The sequence below is a fragment of the Piliocolobus tephrosceles genome, chromosome 15 (genome assembly GCF_002776525.5).
Source record: "Piliocolobus tephrosceles isolate RC106 chromosome 15, ASM277652v3, whole genome shotgun sequence".
Classification (NCBI taxonomy): Eukaryota; Metazoa; Chordata; class Mammalia; order Primates; family Cercopithecidae; genus Piliocolobus; species Piliocolobus tephrosceles.
Genome location: NC_045448.1, coordinates 36,693,352 through 36,714,561, shown reverse-complemented (window position 1 = coordinate 36,714,561; position 21,210 = coordinate 36,693,352). Strand labels below are relative to the sequence as shown.

Here is a 21,210-nt window from a genome sequence, read left to right as displayed (position 1 = left end):
TGTGGCTCAGGAATTGAGGGCTGTGGAGAATTAAGCCTCAGGAATTTCCAGGGACCAGTAGAAACAGAGTCATTTAGAAGCAGGAGACCCAGCTCTCCAAAGGCAGCCACCAAATGTCCTACTTCAGAGGCCTTCCTGGGAACAACCCCAGCTCTGAAGGAGCCCTCAGACTCTCCTGCAGGGCCCCCTGACTATTTTGGCCTGGATATATATAGTGGCCTGTTAAATGAGATGGGATTGATCCCTTTGCTCTTCTTCCTGGGAAGTTTTACAAGTGTAGAGTTCATGCCCATAGTAGTAACTATCGTTTACTAAATGTTTCCTATTTGCTGCACACGGTACACAGGTGATTTTACTTGTCATGGTGATCCTATTGGGTAAGGACTATTGCGCCCATTCATCAGAGCAGGAAATTGAGGCTTAAAGAACTTTAATAAACCGCCCAAGCTGGCCGGGAGTGGTGGCTCACGCCTGTAATCCGAGCACTTTGGGAGGCCGAGGTGGGTGGATCACCTGAGGTCAGGAGTTCGAGACCAGCCTGGCCAACATGGTGAAACCCCCATCTCTACCAAAAATACAAAAATTAGCTGGGCATGGCGGCATGCACCTGTAATCCCAGTTACTCTGGAGGCTGAGGCAGGAGAATCAATCAAACCTGGGAGGCAGAAGTTGCAGTGAGCCGAGATCGTGCCACTGCACTCCAACCTGACGACACAGCAAGACTCAAACAAACAAAAAACATAAAACCACCCAAACAAAAAAACCTGCCGAAGCTTATAGAATAAATGTATAGCAGAACCAGAATTCTATCCCAAACCTCAAACACTTAACTCCATTTAACATCAAATTTCCCCACTGTACAAGATGGTTTTATCTTCCTTTTTACCTTGATGCCAATATCCCAGGCTTTTTGAGACACTTGGCTGACAATTGTTAAAACACACGCTATAAAGTACATACCTTGTATAATAAAGTGATCTTAGTTACAAGGTTAAGCGATTTTTCAAGAGTCCCATTTGAGCCTGAACTCACTCACAGCTCTGTCTCACACACAAATGTTATTTAGGGTAAAATGATGCACCAGGCATATTTTTAAGTGTAACCAGGCATAACACACCCATCTAAGTCAACATTTGAGTGTATTGTAATTGACTGTGTCATGGGATGTTAAAATAAGATGATCCTTTTGTCTTAGTTTCGGTTGAGGCCTCAAGACAATAGGAGCCAACCACTTCCATGTTCCAAAGTGGTATCTTTGAAGGTGGGGGTGGAGGGGGTGGGTAGGGGAGCCACCTGCTCCTCTTCTGCATTTGGGTAGGGGGAAGAGAAGGGAAAATGCCTACAACTTGTCTTTAAGAAATTTTTGCTTTCTGATCTCCAATTACCTCTCTCAGTTTCTACAACCTCTTGCCTGGAGAAGTCATCAGCCAGGGATCTTGGTTCTCAATCACCTCCTTTGAAAAGCCAGCTTGGATGCCCAGTAACCCAATTTCAAGTGGCTGAGTAGTTGTGTCTCTGAGGCTGATGTCTGCCTCCGTGGACTTGGTGTCTGTCGCATGATTAAGTCCTCCATAGGAGAGGGGAAGAGCTTGTGGCAATTAGGACTCTCTGTGTGACAGAGTCAGCCTGGGGTTGTTTTTGCTGCGGCCTGAGTCGGATGCATGGAGGCCTGAGGAGCCTATGCAGAAAGCAGCCAGACAGAGCTTACCAGTTGCCCAAGGTCTGAGGGAGGAACTGTAAACCCCCAGCCAGAACGGATTTATTTCACAACATCTACGGAACTACATGTGAGGAATCCCCAAGGCAGTAGGGGAGGGAATCCTTGCAGCACCCATAGACATGCCCTATGGGAACAAGAAGCAGCTGAAAAGCCCGGGGAAGCTCAGGGAACCTGGATGCTGGCTCATAACAGTACCAACTAGTGAGGCCTGTCCCTGCCTCTCACCTTACCTCCCTGTGTCCACTTCAACTCTGGATATGAAGAGACTACCGTTAGTGGCCAAGGGGAAGAGAGGTAAAGGCACAAGGCAGAGAAAGAAAATTCAACCATGCCCCCTGTCCACTGCAGAAAGCAAGCCTGGATGTGGAGGATAAGACTTTAAGCTTTGAATATCATTTTTACGTTTTTAAGGATTATCTAGTATTACGTACATGTTAATGACTGAATTGAGATTGTTTGGGAGTGGAATATGAGCAAGGTCTTTTTTTAAAAAAAAAAAAAAAATCCTCTTGAGCGTGGCCTGACAGATTTCATCCAGAGCAGAGGCAAGAACTGCCCCCGAGACAGTGTGTGAGTGAGGGGTAGGCGGTGTCTGGGGGAAATTGAGGCATGCGAGGATGGCGCCCTCTGTGTCTGCTTGTCCAAAGCACACCCTTGGGCTCCCCTTTCCTGCTCCTTCAGCTTGCTGCAGACACACTGGCCTCCCAAGCACGGTTCCACTCAGGGCTGTTCATTTGCTTTTCCCTCTGCCTGGAATGCTCTTCCTTCAGGGACCCGCATAGGCTGCCTCCTGGCTTCCTTCATCTCTCTGTTTAACATTCACCAAATCATGCAATGCAAATCATCACCCGCACTGCTCTCTGCATCCTACTTTGCTACTTATATTTTTCACAGCCCATTATCACCATCAGGCATCTTACTGTATTTGTTTATTGTGTGCCCCCAGATTAGGAAAATGGACATAATTTTGTTCACTCTTCTTCCCAAGCACATGGGATTGGGAATAGCACATGGAGGTGGCCCAATAAATATTTGCTCCTGCTGTTGTTGAATGTTATCTCTCTTCCCCCAAATTCTTTTTGCCTTTTGGAGTGCAGATTTACTCACTATGTTGTATAAACACGGCCAGTCTGGGCAAGTTAACTTGCACCTTTATGTCCAAAGCATGTTTTCTGTCTGGAACACAAAGAAGCCCGGTAGAGGGAATTCACATAGCATTAAGATGCCAGTGACCTGATCCCTTGGAAACTATATGTAAGTTTCCCCCGAGGGCATAGGTATATATTTTTTTCTTTTTGAATAAGAGAAGAAAGAATGTGGTAACAGAATGCCTTCTCACTATAGCCTGAAGGGTGATTTTTATGAATTTTACCACACGTCCACACAGAAGTTTAGCCTTTCTCAAACTGAAGGAAAGAATTTGAGAAATGCTTACTAGAGTCTTGTCAATGTAGAGACCCTTATCAGGGAAAGTGATTTGCTGAAGTAGTTTGAGTCACAAGGAAGCGTGATTCTTTCTGCGACAAGCTGCTGAGTTAACCTTCCAGTGAAGATAAAGGAAAGGTTTTGGAGACTGGCTACACAGAGGGCTTCATGATGGAGTTTCCTCAGCCTTTCCCCTTCTGGCACCGCCTAACTCCCCCGAGTCAGCTTTTCCCCATCCACCCAAAAAGGAGATTATCCAACAATGACAGAAACAAAAGCCGTCTTCTCCTGACAGACCTTTCCCTGTGAGTTCCTTGTCTCCACGCCTCTCCATTATTATTACTAAGGTGTCTCTACCTGCAAGCAGGAACTTTTTTTTTTTCTTAAAGAAATTTCACTTGACTTGAGAACTATGTTTTCAGGGATGGCAAAGACTAATTTGGTGCTGTCACAGAAAAACCAGGACCAGGTGTAATTGTTGCCTGGCAGGTTAAAAGTATGACTTTGGAAGTAGACCTCTTGGATTTGAAACTGAGCTCCATCCCTTACTAGCTGTGTGGCTTCGGACAACTTACTCAAATTATCAGTGCCTTCGTTTTTTTCATCTGTATAATGGCGATGGTAAGAGCCCCCCTCATATGTTTGCTGTTAGGGTTAAATGACTTAATATGGCCGGGCGCGGTGGCTCACGCTTGTAATCCTGGCACTTTGAGAGGCCGAGGTGGGTAGATCACGAGGTCAGGAGATCGAGACTATCCTGGCTAACACGGTGAAACCCCGTCTCTACTAAAAATACAAAAAATTAGCCAGTCGTGGTGGCGGGCGCCTGTAGTCCCAGCTACTTGGGAGGCTGAGGCAGGAGAATGGCGTGAACCCGGGAGGCGGAGCTTGCAGTGAGTGGAGATCGCGCCACAGCACTCCAGCCTGGGCGACAGAGCGAGACTCCGCCTCAAAAAAAAAAAAAAAATGACTCAATATATGAAAAGGGCTTGAACAGTGGGTGGCACATAAGAATAGCTCTGTAAGTGTTAGCAGTTATTATTATTATTATTATTTAATTGAGATAGGGTCTTGCTCTGTTGCCCAGGCTGGAGTGCATGCTCATAGCTCATTGCAATCTCAAATGCCTGGGCTCAAGTTATCTTCCTGCCTCAGCCTCTTTACTAGTTGGGACTACAAGCAGCACAGCCATGCCTGGCTAACTTTTTAATTTTTAGTAGGGGCAAGGTCTCACTATGTTGCCTGGGCTGGTCTCAAACTCCTGGCCTCAAGCGATTCTCCTGCCTCAGCCACCCAAAGTGTTGGGTTCACAGGTATGAGCCACCACACCTGGCCTATTATTATTGTTGTTGGGGTGATGTTAATCATTATAACATCACCACCACCACCACCACCACCACCACCATCACCGTCATCATCACCACCACCATCTTGCAAAATGCTATGTGTGTTTGAGGGCCAGGAATTTCACTGTCTTCTGCAAACCACAGGGAGATACATTTTAAGACAGTGAGAGAGAAACCTTTTGAGATTTCTCAGATTACAACCATCACAGAAGTTGCCTCTTTCATTTATTATTTATTGATTGACTAGCTCAGATCCCCTGGATAAAGAGATGGCAACTAGTTTCTAATGATTATATTAATATCACATAATTCCGTGAATCTATTTGCTAAACGTATCCAATGAGTTAATGTGTAAAAGTCTGAAGATTATTACAAATGATTTGTTTCACAGCTGATCTGATTTCTTTATTATAGTCACATATAATTTTAAAAAATTTACTAACATTTGGGTGCTGACAGGGTGCCAGGGACTGATCAAACCTCTTTGCAATAGCTCTGTGGAGTAGGCGGTAATAACAGACCCCTTTTATAGATGAGAAAACTGAGGCCAAGAGACTTTAAGTAACTTGCCAACATTAACACATTTAAAAAGTAGCACAGCTTCCTGCCTAACACCCACAGGACCCATAGCACAGGAAGGGCCATTTTTGCCTTGACCTCACATGTAAGGCTTTAAATTAAGGCATTTGACATTCTTTCCACATGGGGTTATACTGACAGTCACAGAAATACAGCGGAAAACGGAAAAAAGTCTTTCTTTTTTTTTTTTTTTTTTTGTCACACAACTTGGACCCACAGTCTCCAGTATGCTATGTATATGTGTATGCATTTATACACATATATATAATCTCCTCTAATTGTCTTGTGAAGAATATGGAGACTTGTATATGTGTATATATATGTATATGTATATGTGTATGTATATATACATAATCTCCTCTAATTATCTTGTGAAGAATATAATTATGGTAAATTTCATTTTTGTATACATGAAAGTCTCTGGTTAGGTAAACATGCATATTTAAAATATACCATAAGTTTCATAGCCCTGTTTCGATACTTCTTCATTTAGCAATGTACAGAGAGTCTCAACAATGAAATTTTCCTGGCCACGTTTTGACATTGGAGAGGTCCCAGTGCCTAGAACCATAGGATTGAGAGGGAAACTTAGAGATTATCTTGTCTAACTTCTTCATTTCGTATGTGATGAAATAGAGATGGAGACGTTGAGTAACCTCTCCAAGGCAGCACAGCTAAATGCCCTTCTACTGACAGACCCATGTGTTCTGTCTTGTCCCCACTGCTGCTGACACTTGGCTCACACCTTCAAGTGTGAGCAAGGAGAGGGGAAGCTGCACATGTGGGCATAGCTTCATGGGAACATGTTGGGGGCCAGGAAGTTTTTATTACATAAATGCTTTCTAAAGTAATCTTTTTTTTTAAAAAAAGTGAGGAATAAAAGATTACATTTTCTTTTTCTTTCTCTCAATCTCTCTCTCTCTTTCTTTCTTTCTTTCTTTCTTAAACTGAGTCTCACTTTGTTGCCTAGGCTGAAGTGCAATGGCATGATCTTGGCTCACTGCAACCTCCGCCTCCCGGGCTCAAGTGATTGTCCCACCTCAGCCTTCCGAGTAGCTGGGATTACAGGCATGCGCCACCACGCCTGGCTAATTTTTGTATTTTTAGTAGAGATGGGGTTTCACCATGTTGGCCAGGCTGGTCTCGAACTCCCGCCCTCAGGTGATCCACCCACTTTGGCCTTCCAAAGTGCTGGAATTACAGGGGTGAGCCACTGCGCCAGGCCAAGATTACATTGTTACAGAAGTTTTGACATTTCAAAACTCCTTGGGAGCTGAGAATCACTATTGACCCTTGTGGCTGCCCTGGGAGGGAGGGTGTACAGGCATTGCTATTTCTGTTTTTCAAAGAGGGAAACAAAAGTCGAGAACTGTTATATACCTTTTCCAAGGTAATAGTTAGGTGGTGGCAGAGCTGTTACTATAATTTAGGACTCCTGGCTTGGCGCATGCATTGAACCATACTGCTTTCCTGTATTCAATGTGTCTTATAGGAATCACAGCTGAGAATAGCACAAGCATTTTTGTTCTCATGATACTATTCATAAACCATTCTCAAAGCTCATGTATTTTCTCTGAAAGAAACTATTCTTCATGTGATCAGTAACTTGGTGGAAAAGACATATCTTCTTAACAATATTCATGAAGTAAACACTTTTAGGACGGATATTAAGCATTTCCAATCTTCCTAAGGATTTTTTTTTTTTTTTTTTTTTTTTAGTGCTGAACCATAAGATATATTTAAATGAAGCTTAGTCTGGGAAACCAGCATATTGCAATAAAAAATGCAAGTCCTTGCAATCTTGTAATTATTTATCTGGAGCTTTTTGTACAAAAGAGGGTATTATAATTCAATAAATAAAAGATGGCACTTCCAGCTTTCCTACCAGCGCTAGCTACCACTTCAGCTAACACACACAGAAAGAAAATACACAAACAAACAGTGTTTGATCCTGCTTTGCTGCAGGGTGTTTTCATCTTTCAAGAGACCAAGTGAAAAACAACCTCAGAACTTTACCACCAAAACTTCCAAATTTATTGCAGCACAACATAATGGCAAAATACTATTTTCTTAGCACACGCAATTTTGAGCAACCACCGTGGCCAATTATGCTTGGTTTTATTTTTACAATAAGTCCAAAGAAAAATTTTAACTCCACTCTTGATTTAGGAATGGCAAAGATGCTGTGGGTTGTTCGGAGCAAAGTATCATGTCTGATTATTCAGTCTTATCCTCTCTCTTTAACCTGTGCTTGAGGCGTTTATTTCATGTTTATACTAGTTGGACACAAATCGTACTTAAAAGAGATTTCATATCCTGTCTTCCTGTGAAAAGCTGAGCTACAATGGCAGACTTAACAATGCCAGCCCCTTCTTGGGCTTATCAGTAACAGAACCATTCAGCCTAAGAAAACACTTTAAGTGTAAACAAGACTCAGAATTTTACATCTAGCTACATTCCACTGAAATCTGCCTGAATAGACAGAAGTAGAGATCCAAGCGAAATAGTTTCTCTTTTAACAACAGTGTGTCCATTTCTCATACTGCTATTCACACATCTTTATAAGAAATTTGCTATATTGCTATTACATTCCATGTATTCCAAGCAAAGTTTTTAAAAAAGCAAGATAATAGAGACTTAAATTACTTTAAAATTATACACAAATGTCATACTTTTCAACTTATTTGTAACCATAATTAAATTGGTTTAAAGAAACAGTAAAAATCTTGTTATAATGTTAATATCAATGCAGTTTATTTAGAATTGATAAATATATATGTATATTACTAGTTGTTTACAAGGATGCCAAGTACCACCCACTCTCATCTCAACTCTCTTGAAACTGAAATTTGTACAGGCTGCTTACTTGGTCAAGGTTTATATTGTAGTTTCTTAAAGACAAATACATTTCAATAATAATGAATGGAAAGTAACTGTACACACAGCTTAGAAATTCATCAGACATACCTTGTTTGAAGAAAGCAATTTTTTTTTTTTCAAAACTTTTTCACCACACAGAATGAATATTCTTTTTCCCTTAGGCTTTTCTGCATCACAAATCCCATCCAAATTATTCTAAGGAAGAAACAGGGAGAGGTCCAAAAACCTTTTCTCTTCTTCTCAGAGGAGCTAATCAAACAGTCCCATCAACCTCTCAGTACTTTGAAAAACACATTTCACACCCCCCTGACACACACATACACACACACACACACACACACACACACACACACGCTCACACATACTGCCTCTCACACTGGTTTTAGTGCTGAATTAGGCGGTCCTCTTTCAAATTTCCACTCCCACTGCTTTTTTTTTTTTTTTTTTTTTTTTTGGTAAGGATTTCTAAATATTCTTTTGTAGCCCAAAGCACAGATTTTCAGTAAGCAAATTCTACAATTTGACATTCTAAAAAGTAGAGGAGGACCACTTAGATAAAAATGGAAAGTAAAAGATATGTTTCAAAAATTACTTCAGCGGGGCAATTAAATTTTTTCTTTCTCTTTCAAAAGCTAGTGAACAGCTGAACTGAACTGCACAAAGAAGGAAAACCGTGCAAACACTCCCAAACTTATTCTACTGGACTCCCACTTTTGAACTGAAAATGCTTACTTTTTCCTACATATTAATGCTATTTTTTTGTTTTGTTTTGCTTCAGTCCTTTCTGCGTTTTGGCAAGTTTTATGAAATGACTCAATTATATGCTGGTAGTTACAGGACACAAGATAATCGTAGTGGGAAGCAAAACCTGACTCATGTTTCAAAAAAGTACTGATGAATAATCTCACATGAAATCTGCCAGTTTTAGTTATTTATATATTAGTGTCATCAGTGAAATCTAAGAGATTCAGATTCAACATGTGTATTAACGTATCACAGCATTAAAAAAAATCAGACCAAAAAAAAAAGTACATCTGGCAGATCTTGAGATTCCAAAGCCCATCAGTGTGGCAGAGCATCTTTTTTCAAGCACAGGAGAAGGTAGCAAAGAGCCATTCCTCCTCCTGCTGGGGAGTGTGCACTCACGCAGCCTTCTTCCATTCGAGAAGCCTCCTGTCCTCGTCTGTTGGCCCTGGAACTGCTCCTTTTTTAAGATCATTGTTTGGCAGACCTTGTGCTCCAATGCCAAGTTATACATGGGTTGGTTGCTGGCACGTCTTCCTTGGCTATATAAAATGTAGCCAAGAAGATAGGCTGTCACAGTAAGAAGTCTGTGTTGATTAGGAGTAACTTTGGCCCAGCTCTCTGGTCTAAAGCTCCCAAATGTGACTATATGAATCTGGGTGGGATTCATCTGCTCAATGGCATTGTTTAGAGATGCACCCTGATGCATAAGCTTTTTAATGCTGTAAAATATGGTAGCTGAAATTAAATGCCACTTTTTCAGAAGTGAATTAATGAAGAGCCTGATGAAATTCAAAGCTCTTTGATGTATAAAACTTGATAAATGGAATGATTCCATCAATAGGCAAAGTGTAACAAGCTATCTAGATGGATAGCATGTAATTTCTGCACAGGTCTCTGTTTAGTAAATACATCACTGTATACTGATCGGGAATCTTGCTCCAATAAAGGAACATGGAGACTAAAAAAAAGATAATGATTTGAACGTTATTTAATCATTTTTACCGTTACTTCTTTTGGTTCTGCAATGAAATTATTTCTCAATTCTCTTTATTCCTCCACTAAATTCTGACCCCAGGTTCTTTGGTGGTAAGGATGATAATGCTGTAACACTGAGGATCCCCTGTCCCACCATTTGAATTAGGGCAGGTTCAGATGAAATGGCAGCCTAAGCATAATTAATAATCACATTATTACTAATACTACTAATAATAATGCTGCCGGACTCGGTGGCTCAAGCTTGTAATCCCAGCACTTTGGGAGGCTGAGGCAGCCTGATCATCTAAGATCAGGAGTTCAAGACCAGCCTGGCCAACATGGTGAAACTCCGTCTCTACTACAAATACAAAAATCAGCCAGGCATGTGATGGTGGGTGCCTGTAATCCCAGCTACTCGGGAGGCTGAGACAGGAGAATCGCTTGAACATGGGAGGTGGGGGTTGCAGTGAGCCGAGATCGCACCACTGCACTCCAGCCTGGTTGACAGAGCAGGACTTGGTCTCAAAGAAAATAATAATAAATAATAATAGTAATAATGCTAGTTGCTATTTATCAAATACTTACTTTTACTAAGGGCAGCAACCCTGTACATGTATCATTACACTTAACATTTAGAAGAATGTTAGAAGGATTAGTAGTATAATCTCCATTCTATAGATAAGAGAACTGCCCAAAGAGATTAAGCAACTTTCCCAGGGTCATGCAGCCAGTAAGGCAAAATATGGGATTCAAATCCAAGGCTTCTTGACTCCAAAGCAATGGTGTTATATTATGGCTTAGAGCTTCTTTTCTTTTACTATAATGGTTTAATCTGTTTTCTTATGGTAAATAAGGCAAAATCAAATATAAATGTATTGAAAAACATATGAAGAGATGCTCATTTGCAGTGATGAAGAATTTTGGGAATAGATAGTAGTGGTGGTTGCACAATATTATGAATGTAATTACTGCTACCAAATTGTACACTTAAAAATGGAAAAAATGGCAAATTTTATTACATTTTTTACCACAGTTAAAAACGGTAAAAAAAAAAGGAGCCATTCCCTTTTAAAAAACAATGAAATATTTTATTTTCGTCATCTTGGCAAAAATTAGAAATCTGAACAAAGAGCATGGCAGAGATGTCATGGCCATGATGAGCTGCTCCTGGTGATGACAAATGTGGCTATTCTAGAGGAAAATCCAGAAGTACTTGGTTGAATTACCTGTGTACCCCAGGATCCATCCACCTCTTTCTGGGGGTATATTCGTCAGTGAGCTTCTCACACAGGGCCACCAGAAGTCCATTTCTTTTAACTTATCAGAGAAATCATGAGTTAAGTATGGGAGAAGCACACCATGAAGTACTGTGCGGAAGCTGGAAGCAAAGGCCTAGAGCCCTCGTACGTGCTGTCCCCGACGTCTTCTCTCGGATATCTGCATGGCTCCCACGCTCACTTTCTTAAAATCTAGGCTCAAATGTTACCTCTTGAGTGAGCCCTTTCCTGGCTGTCCTGTTTTAAAATGGCACCTCCATCCCAAGCCTTTCCTTTTCCTCTTCCCTGTTTTATTCTTCTCTGTAGTACTTATGTCCTTTTATAACATTTACTACTTGATATTTATTTATTTATTTATTTTTGAGATGGAGTCTCGCTCTGTCGCCCAGGCTGGAGTGCAGCGGCGTGATCTCGGCTCACTGCAAGCTCTGCCCCCCAGGGTTCCCACCATTCTCCTGCCTCAGCCTCCCGAGTAGCTGGGACTACAGGCACCCGCCACCACGCCCGGCTAATTTTTTGTATTTTTAGTAGAGACGGGGTTTCACTGTGTTAGCCAGGATGGTCTCCATCTCCTGACCTCGTGATCCGCCCGCCTCGGCCTCCCAAAGTGTTGGGATCACAGGCGCGAGCCACAGCGCCTGGCCCTACTACTTGATTTTTAAATCGAGCATCCCCCTTTAGAAAATAGGATCCAGGAAGGCAGGAGTTTTTAATCCACTTTGATCAGTGATGCATTCCTAGCCCTTGAAGCCAACACATAATAGGGCATACAATAAGTATTAACTAAAAAATGATTGAAAATACATTAGAATGGTTGCCTATGGGAAAATAGGATGGGAATGGAGAATTGGGATAAAATGGAATAAAAAACATTAAGGCAAAAGTCCTGGGGCCTTGCATGGACCACCAATGATGGTGCCAGGAGTGCAATCAACCCTCCAACCCAGACGTCTGGCAGCAACAACACTTACAACAAAATCAGTCAAGGTGGTGGTCTTGGGGAAATCTTTTATCTTTTTAAAGTAAAACAAGATCACAACTTCTGGTGAGTGGCCTTGAGCTTGCTACTTGGCATAAACTGAACTAGATTATTTCAAGTTGAGAACAAGAATTGTGATGTTCAGTTTTTCCTGCTCTTACTACTTGAAATTCTGTTTTACTTATAAATTACCTATGGTTGCTTGAATGCATCACTTCTTTCTTAAATAACTGTTTATCACCACATAACCTTAGTATCCCAGTCTTGTATCCAGTACAAAAACTCAAATCTCTTTTAGAACATTCGCTATTAAAAGTTTTTATTATTGTCATAAACATTGAACTTGATGACTCTTTAATATACTGCCTCATTTTTTTCTTCACTCCAGAGACAGAATGTGGAGAAATCAATGCATTCTTCATATCACAAATCCATTCTTTTATGTGACTTTTAAAAATTCAGGGTGGCAGTTTAAGAGTCTAAGTAATGAGATAGTCTTTTCAGACACTCCTGATACTTTTACTGTGTGCAGGTAAAAAACACAAGAGTTACACCTTTCATAACACAAGCTCCCTTAGATGTCTAAGGCAACATCATCTTTGATGTTACTTCAGTATTTCATAGAAATGTGATTTGCCTTGAACTCTTCTACAACAGTTTTGAGACTGTTTTCTCCCTGCACTTTGGTAGATGCTTACTGCAAGCATCCATCTGTTGTTTCCTGGACACTGCTGAATATGACTGCTAAGTATACATGTTTTGTGTAGTTTCAATGTGAATGGGAAATTTGCCAATGTAATTTGCTTTTGTTAAATGTACACTATCACCATCAAAAGAGATTTTGCTGAGCAATGTAAAAAAAGCCTCCTCCAAAACTAGAGTGAAGAGTTTCTTAAGAATATGTCAGGGAGAAAAACATGATTATTAGATAGGAGTCATTGATTACTAGGTAAAAGGTAGGCTCTGAGAAGAGCAAATGATGAACCTGTAGAATTCATTTTCTTTAGGCTATTTTTTACAAAAGATGTCAGAAAGATCACTGCTTCCAAATGCTTTCCTGAAAGAAATGAGCTGGAACCACTGTATCAAGTATTAGACAATACCCACAATATTCTAGGCCAAACTCATGAAAAATGAATGTGGGTAAGTCACTGTGATTGTAAGAGTATAAAAGAGATTAAAAGACCTAAAGGATGATACTGGACACTGGAAGCTATCCTGTAGATCCTACATTACAGAGGGCTGCTGGTCTGGCAGATTAGAAAAATACAAAAGTGCCTTATACAAAACGAGGGCTCAAAATGGTGGGCAGGAGATTATAGGCCTTGTATCTCCCTATTATGCCAAATAAGCACATGAAGGCTAAAATAAAAGATTGGTTCACAGAACACTGGTCAGCTGGGGCTCTGCTGATCTAAGCTGTGCTGTGCTGTGCGGCTCTGCTTCCCATTATATGTCTATGGGTTGCCTGGCGAACCTCTGCTCTACGTGTGTTTATTTTGTTGTCCATGCTGCTGGGACAGCAGCTATACAGGAGAAGATCTCATGGCAATGGCAAAGTTGCAAGGGGGCAATGGAAAATATGTGAGGTTTCATAAGGCCTAGTCTTAGAATTGGCAAACTATTATTTCTGGTCCATTCCACTGGCCACAGTAAGTTCCATGACCAAGCCCAAAGTCAAGGGGCGGGGAGCTAGGCTGCCCATAGAGAAGCTATGGTAAGAGTGTGAATGAAGAGAGAATGAAGAACTAGGCCGAATAATTCAACTGACCCCACCATCTTTCTCCTTTCAACCTTTCTTTGTCCTTACATTTTAGTTGTGTATCTTGTAAATAACATTGAACAGGATTTATTAAAAAATTTAGTTTGTCAATCTCTGCATTTTATTGGGTAAATTTAATCTATTTTTATTATAATTACGGATACAGTTGGTTGCATTTATGTCCTTATTAGTATTTTTTGTTTACTCTTTTTTTATTTTCTTTTTCTGCTTTCTGCTAGATTAATGAATTTTTCTATGTTTCCTCCTCTCCCTACCTGCAATGCTGTTTTTGGAATCTACATATTGTATTTCTGAAATTTTAGCATCTACCTTTTAAATCTTAATCTATATATGCAACTGTAATTTTTTTTTTTTTTTTTTTTTTTGAGACAGAGTCTTGCTCTGTCGCCCAGGCTGGGGTGCAGTGGCGGGATCTCAGCTCACTGCAAGCTCTGCCTCCCGGATTCACACCATTCTCCTGCCTCAGCCCCCCAGTAGCTGGGACTACAGGCGCCCGCCACCTTGCCCGGCTACTTTTTTGTATTTTTTAGTAGAGACGGGGTTTCACCTCATTAGCCGGGATGGTCTCGATCTCCTGACCTCGTAATCCGCCCATCTCGGCCTCCCAAAGTGCTGGGATTACAGGCTTGAGCCACCACACCCAGCCGCAACTGTAATTTTTTAAAGTTTAAAGTTATTTATTATTTTTACTCTTAAACTTGAAAAGAATCTTAGGCCATTTTAACTAGGTTCTTTGCATCTTATCCTTTTGGTAACAATTTTAGTGTTACCTTTTAAAAATACAAAATTAGATTGTTATTGCTAGTATTATTTTTTAAAAGGGCTTTCACAATTAATATATTGACATATTTTATCAGTGTGCATGTTTGCCATTGTGTCTTTCTTCCCAGGCCTTCTTTATAAATTTAGATTGCCTCCTTATTGAAAACATTCAAGAAAATAAGAAATGATGGGTACTTTAACATGATAAAGTATATATGCCTTAGTCCTAAAATCCGTCATCTTACTTACTGGGAAAACTCCAGAAGCATTTCCACTGACATTAGGAATTCAACAAGGATAACCACTCTATCTACTACTATTCAACATTGTGTTAAAAATATTAGCCAGTACAACTTGACGAGAAAAATCCATTAAAGGAAAAAGAATTAGTAAAGAAGGAATAACACTACCTCTATTCACAGATATGTAAATAGGTGTGTGTGTGTGTTTGTGTGTGTGTGTCTATCTCTTAGTTCTACTTATTGTAAAGACCTAGAATCAATGAAACCTCACTACCAATGAACACACACAATATTAAGAGCTTGGTTTCTAATATTCTTCAATAAATAGAATCAGAGCTCCTTCAAAAATAGCTGATTCTAGAACTGGGGATGGGAAATTACAAGTGTGCCTGGAACATTTTGGAGCCAAAAAGCAGGAAAGTGCTCAAAAGATAATGGTAATGCCAAAAGGAAACAGGAGCTAATTTGAAGTAGCTCTCAGCCAAATCTGGGACAATTTGAACAAAGTAAATAATGATATGAATGAATTACAACACAATAAGATAATATTTTATGGATCTGTACTGACATAAATAATAAATAAATAGGGAGAAGGAATAACTCTTCATTACAAAAGAATTCCAATTAATAAATGAATATTAGTTGGAAAAAAGAAGAATGAAAGAAATAATAATGAAAGAAGAAAGAATAATGGAAATAGAAAATAATTGTTTGACAAAGTAGTGGGTAAAAATATGATAAGAAACAGGACATTTATGTAGTCTCAAAGTATCTCCCCTAAAAGATCTTTGTTAACAAAATAGGGAAAAATAGTATCTTTACAGTGGAGCAACCTGGAGAAACCAAGTGATCACAATTGACATTGTGAGTAATTAGACAAATTGACATCATTTTCCTCCTTAGATGATACACTGAGAAGAATACAACATCATTTCTGTGGTGTTCTTACCAAAACTACATAACTGACTTTAATTATGAGGAAACACCCGACAAACACAAATAAACAGTCTCTACATTAACTGGCTAGTACTTTTCAAGAATGTCCAAGTCATGAAAGACAAAGACCAGTGGATTATTACAGATTAGAAGAGACTAAGGAGGTACGACAATCAAATGCAACGTGTGATCTTAGATTTGACCTTGAACCAGAAAAAGGACATTAATGGGAAATTGATGAAATTTAAATGAGGTCTGTAGACCAGATAATGGTTGTGTATCAGTGCTCATTTTCTGTTTTGATAATTGCATTGTAGTTACATGAGATATTAATATTTGGGAAGCTGGATGAAGAGTGTACAGAAATTCTTTGTATTACTTTTACAACATTTTTGGTAAATCTGACATTATTTCAATATAAAAAGACAAATTTTTAAAACCAAAAAAATGATGGTGTCATGAATGGAATATTGGATTAGAAATAAGAAACTTGTTTCATTAAATATGATCTTAGATCTTTGTCATGGCTGCATTCATGGTTTTTGGCTCTTCAGCCTCCAGCAAGTCACTTGAACACTCAGTTTCTTCATTTGTAAAATGAAAAAATCAATTTACCTTTTGATTTGGAGTATCAAATTAGATAGTCTTGATAAAAGGCTTCCCTTGCCTTCTTTATGGATTTAGATTGCCTCCTTATTGAAAACATTCAAGAAAATAAGAAATGATGGGTACTTTAACATCATACAGTATATATGCCTTAGTCCTAAAATCCATCATCTTACTTAATGGGAAAACTCTGGAGGCATTTCCACCAACATCAGGAATTCAACAAGGATAATCACTCTATCTGCTACTATTCAACATTGTGTTATAAATATTAGCCAATGCTAATATTAGCCAATGCAATCTTGATACAATAAAATACCCTATGATCCATAAATTGCTATGCAAAATATCATTAATAATAATTATTATATAACTCATTCTAGAGATTATTCAGGAACCAGACTTTTTTTTTGTTTTTGTTTTTGTTTTTTCTTTTAGAGACAGGGGTCTCACTATGTTGCTCAAGATGGTCTTGAACTCCTGGCCCCAAGTGATCCTCCCACCAGAATCTCCCAAAGTGCTGGGATTACAGGCATGAGCCACCATTCCTGGCCAAGATCTTTTTCTCAGTAGTTACAGCTGCTGTGGAAGAGAAGCTCATAGCAAATTTTAAAGTTTCTTATGGCATCCAACTACTCTGGCTGATAAATCTAAGTGAATGAGAAGCAAACAGAAGCCAAGTCTTGATGGAGAGCAACACGATGTGATATATCCGGAGGTAAACCAAATTCCCTGCCTCATGCATAAATGAAGAGCTCATAGTGCCTTTTAAATGACACACAAAAAAGGGACTGGGTCTCTTTACAGAAAGGCTCCCAAGAATGCCGGCTCAAAGCTTGGGCCACATAGATCAACGTGTTTGTCATAATATTTTTGTCTTAAAGTAGAAGGAAATGGCATTTCTTTCTCACCATTTGGAAAGGTGGGTATAGGTGACATAGGCATCTGGGCAGGGGTGGCCAGAGTGGTGGGAGTGAAGCTGTGGGAGGCTGGCTCTACGGGTTCCCACCGGCAGTGCAATGCCCAGAACTTCTGTTTGGAAGGGCAAAGTCTGAGAGGAGACGTGACTGAAATTGCATAAAAGCCATGGAAGAAATCACAAAGGAAAAGATTAGTAGGTTTAATGACATTAGCATTAAAACTATGACATGGTTTTAAAAAAACAATGCACACATACGCTATGAAAGAGTTATAAAGTAAACGATCCAATGGGAGCACATATTTGTGATAAACATGACAAATTGTTAATATTTTTAAACTATAAAAATATTTAAAATCAGTAAGAAAACTTTAAAAGCATCACCAAATAGAAAAATATAGGCCAGTGATATGAACAATACACACACACACACACACACGCACGCACACACTTTAAGTGGGCAACAAACATGGAAAAAAATCATTTAACCTGTGTGGACACTCAGGAAGTATAACTTAAGATGACATTAAAGCATTTATTTTCAGCTTACCGATTTGACACAGATTTTTTAAAAAATTAAATACTAGTCCCAGCCAAGAGGGACTCTAAGCCAGAAACCCCGAGTTTGGCTCTCACCTGGGGTAGGAGTGTGGGAGGGCCTTTCTCAGCACTTTGATCACAGAGCATCCTGTTGGTTGAGCATGACCTATTGTCCTTTCTGTTGTGTCCTCTAAGGTGCTGGGTTGTGCCCCAGAACCCCAGTTGTCATTGGCAGAGTGGAAAGCATCTGGAATTCCTAGTAGATGGGACAGGAGTCTAAGTTCTACTACATGTTACTTGAGTAATGTTGTCTTCCTGTGTCTCTGGCTTCAGAAAGTGATGATAATAACAATAAGTATGATATTAATCAGTTTACTGAGCATTTACTGTATGCCAGGTACAGTTCTAAGCATTTGCATCTATGAATTCATTTAATTCTCAAGCAACTCTAATGAGTAGTAGTCATTTTGGAAATGAGAAAATGTAGAGAGAGAGATAAAGTGACAAGGCCGGCAACACACAGCTAGGAAAATGAAGTCAGGATTTGAATGCAAGTGGCCTGTCCCCTGGCTACGCTGCCTCAGCCCCGGGTTGCTGAGAGGATCAGGACAGATAAAATATGCAAAAGACATGTTTTGAAATCATGAAGCAGAACTTGCCTTACTGTTTATTGCTTGCAAGGTAATAATAAACGACATAAGCTGGAGTATCTGCTTTGGCAGTGTTTGCTTTTGCTCCATAACTTCACGTTTAAAAATCAGGTAAAGACACTTTGGGAGGCCCAGACAGGTGGATCACAAGGTCAGGAGATCGAGACCATCCTGGCTAACACGGTGAAACCCCGTCTCTACTAAAAATACGAAAAACTAGCCGGGCGAGGTGGTGGGCACCTGTAGTCCCAGCTGCTCAGGAGGCTGAGGCAGGAGAATGGTGTGAAACCGGGAGGCGGAGATTGCAGTGAGCTGAGATCCGGCCACTGCACTCCAGCCTGGGTGACAGAGCAAGACTCTGTCTCAAAAAAAAAAAAAAAAAAAAAAAAAAAAAAAAATCAGGTAAAGAAATCCTGACTAGATATAAAAATGACTATTGAAAAATCTCCCTTCCTTTGTTTTTTTGAAGCCACAAGCTAGTTGAGAACGGACACCTTGCTGAGAAAAATAGGTAACTGAATGGCTTAGGTGATTTTATTTTTTCTATTTTCCAAGTGCTAATTTTAATGTAGACCCGAAAATCTTTTTTTTTTTTTTTTTTTTTTTAGCAAACGGAGGTTTTCTGTGGCCTGATGTGTCTAGATATTTTTCCTTCTGCTTTGATTATAGGCTGAAGAAGCTTAATTTAATTTGCTAGTAAGGAAAATGTTTTGCTTTCATGTGTTTTGTGATATATTAATGTATAAAAAGATTAATTAGCATAAAAGATTAATTACAAAGCACTTGAACCAAATGAACTCTAATTATGATGAAAGCTGAACACAACCACTTCATTAGTAGGACAGTGAAAATGAAAACTGTACAGTGAATAGAGAATGAAGTTCCCAGCCATGTGACAGGTGAAGAAAGGCAGGAATACATTTCATTTCATGAAAGCCCAGAAACCTGTGGTCAGTGTCCTGCTAGGAGTCTGGTCATAGTGCAATGGCAATCTTACGCAGTCCAGGATGGGCCTACTTGAACGCCAAATGCCCTGATTTAGCAAAATTGTGTTTTAGAGATGCTCCCAAGTATGTATTTTAAAACACTGAGCTCGGGACGTGACTGGACTTGGTGGGTTTTGGGGTATTTATTTACCTCTTTGCGTTCTAACAGCTTCATTTCACCCCTTTTCACCTCTTCCTCTGTCTGCAATGACTTTCCCTAGTGGTCTAGGCCCAGCCCTCTTCTCACTCCATGTGCCCTCCTTACTTTGTTTTATTTGCTTCCACAGTTTTGAGAACTAAGTATATGTTGAATTCTTTCTATTCCTTATCTCTGGACCCTCTTGTAAGTTCCCCTAGCTATTATTGATCACCATCTTGATACCTCTGTTACGGACTTATGTTTTTGTCCCCTTGAAATTCACATGTTGAAGCCCTAGCCCCTACTGTGATGTTATTTTTAGATGGACCTTTGGGAGGTAATTAGGTTTAGATGAGGTCATGAGGATAGAGCCCCATGATGGGATTAGTGTACTTACAAGATGAAAGAGAGACACCAGAGTTCCTTCTCCATCCCTTCCACTCCATGAACTCCTGCTTATAGCCACACAGTGAGAAGGCAGCCATCTGCAAATCAGGAAGGGGACCCTCACCAGGAACTGAATCTGCAGGCACCTTGATCTTGGACTTCCCAGCCTCCAGAATCATGAGAAATAAATTCCTGTGCTTTAAGCCATTCAGTCTATGGTGTTTTGTTACTGCAGACCAAGCTGACTAGTACAACTTTGCGGGGACTTCAAACAAAATGTCCAGAACAGAGCTATCATCCTTCTGAATTCCCCGTCCTGATCTGTGGCAGCCCCAGCCACACAGATCTGCAGGTCAGAATCAGAGTATTTTTACCTCTCTTGTTCTGGTCTCATTGTTTCTTTGTTCTTTTTCTTACAAACTTTTCAATTGAGATACAATTCACATTCATAACATTTCATGTTTTTAAAGTGTACAGTTCAATGGTTTTTAGTATTTTCACAGAGTTGTGCATCTATAACCATCATCAATTCTAGAATATTTTCATGACCTCAGAAGGAGGCTTCATATCCCTTAGCCATTCTTTTAATTCCTCTGGCTCTCAGTGCTAAGCAACCACAAATCAACTTTCTGTCTCTATAGATTTGCTAATTCTAGACATTTCACATAAAAGGCATCATACAATATTTGGTCTTTTGTGATTTGGTTCTTTCATTTAGCATAACATTTTTGAGGCTCATCCTCAAATGTTGTAACATGCAGCAGTAGTTTATTTCTTTTTATGGCTAAAAAATATGCCATCATCATCGTCATTTCTTGTCTGGATAATTGTATAAATTCCTGACTTGTTTCTTTGCCCTCAGTCTTATCTCCTCCAGTCTGTGCCCCCCACTGTTTCCAGAGGAATCTGTAAGCATAAATCTGATTATGTCCTGCTTAAAATCTCCCAGTGGCTTTTCACCATTTGCAGAAGGAGGTCCAAACTCCTGGGCATAGTGTACCACCCCTAGGATGCCTTCACTGGCCTGCCTAGCCTCCTTTCCCATCCTATTCTTCTATACTCATGGTGTGGCTAGGGATATCATTTCCTCTGTTCTTTCTGTATTAACAACTTCCTGCCTTTGCAGGTGCACCTCCTCTGACAGGAGTGTCTTTCTCCAGACTCAGACCAGCACACTCCTCTTCATCCTTGTGTACTTATCTGTCATCTTCTCTTTGAGTTTCCATAGGACAATTCTGTTATGGTATGTGTCACTTGCCATAATGATTTATGAATATCTATGCACTTGAGTGCAGGAGCTAAGTTTTGCTCATCTTTCTATCCCCAAGGCTT

General features: G+C 39.9%; 1 protein-coding gene across 3 annotated transcripts in view; it reads right to left on the bottom strand.

The window, feature by feature from the left end:
* The window catches only part of VIT (vitrin), a 125,694-nt gene extending 117,349 nt beyond the window's left edge, over positions 1-8,345 (bottom strand). For all 3 annotated transcript variants that reach the window (XM_026454757.1, XM_026454758.1, XM_026454759.1), the window contains exon 1: positions 8,038-8,345. The gene's annotated coding sequence lies outside the window, so the exon portion shown is untranslated. The remainder of the gene's footprint in view (positions 1-8,037) is intronic.
* Positions 8,346-21,210: the final 12,865 nt, after the last annotated feature.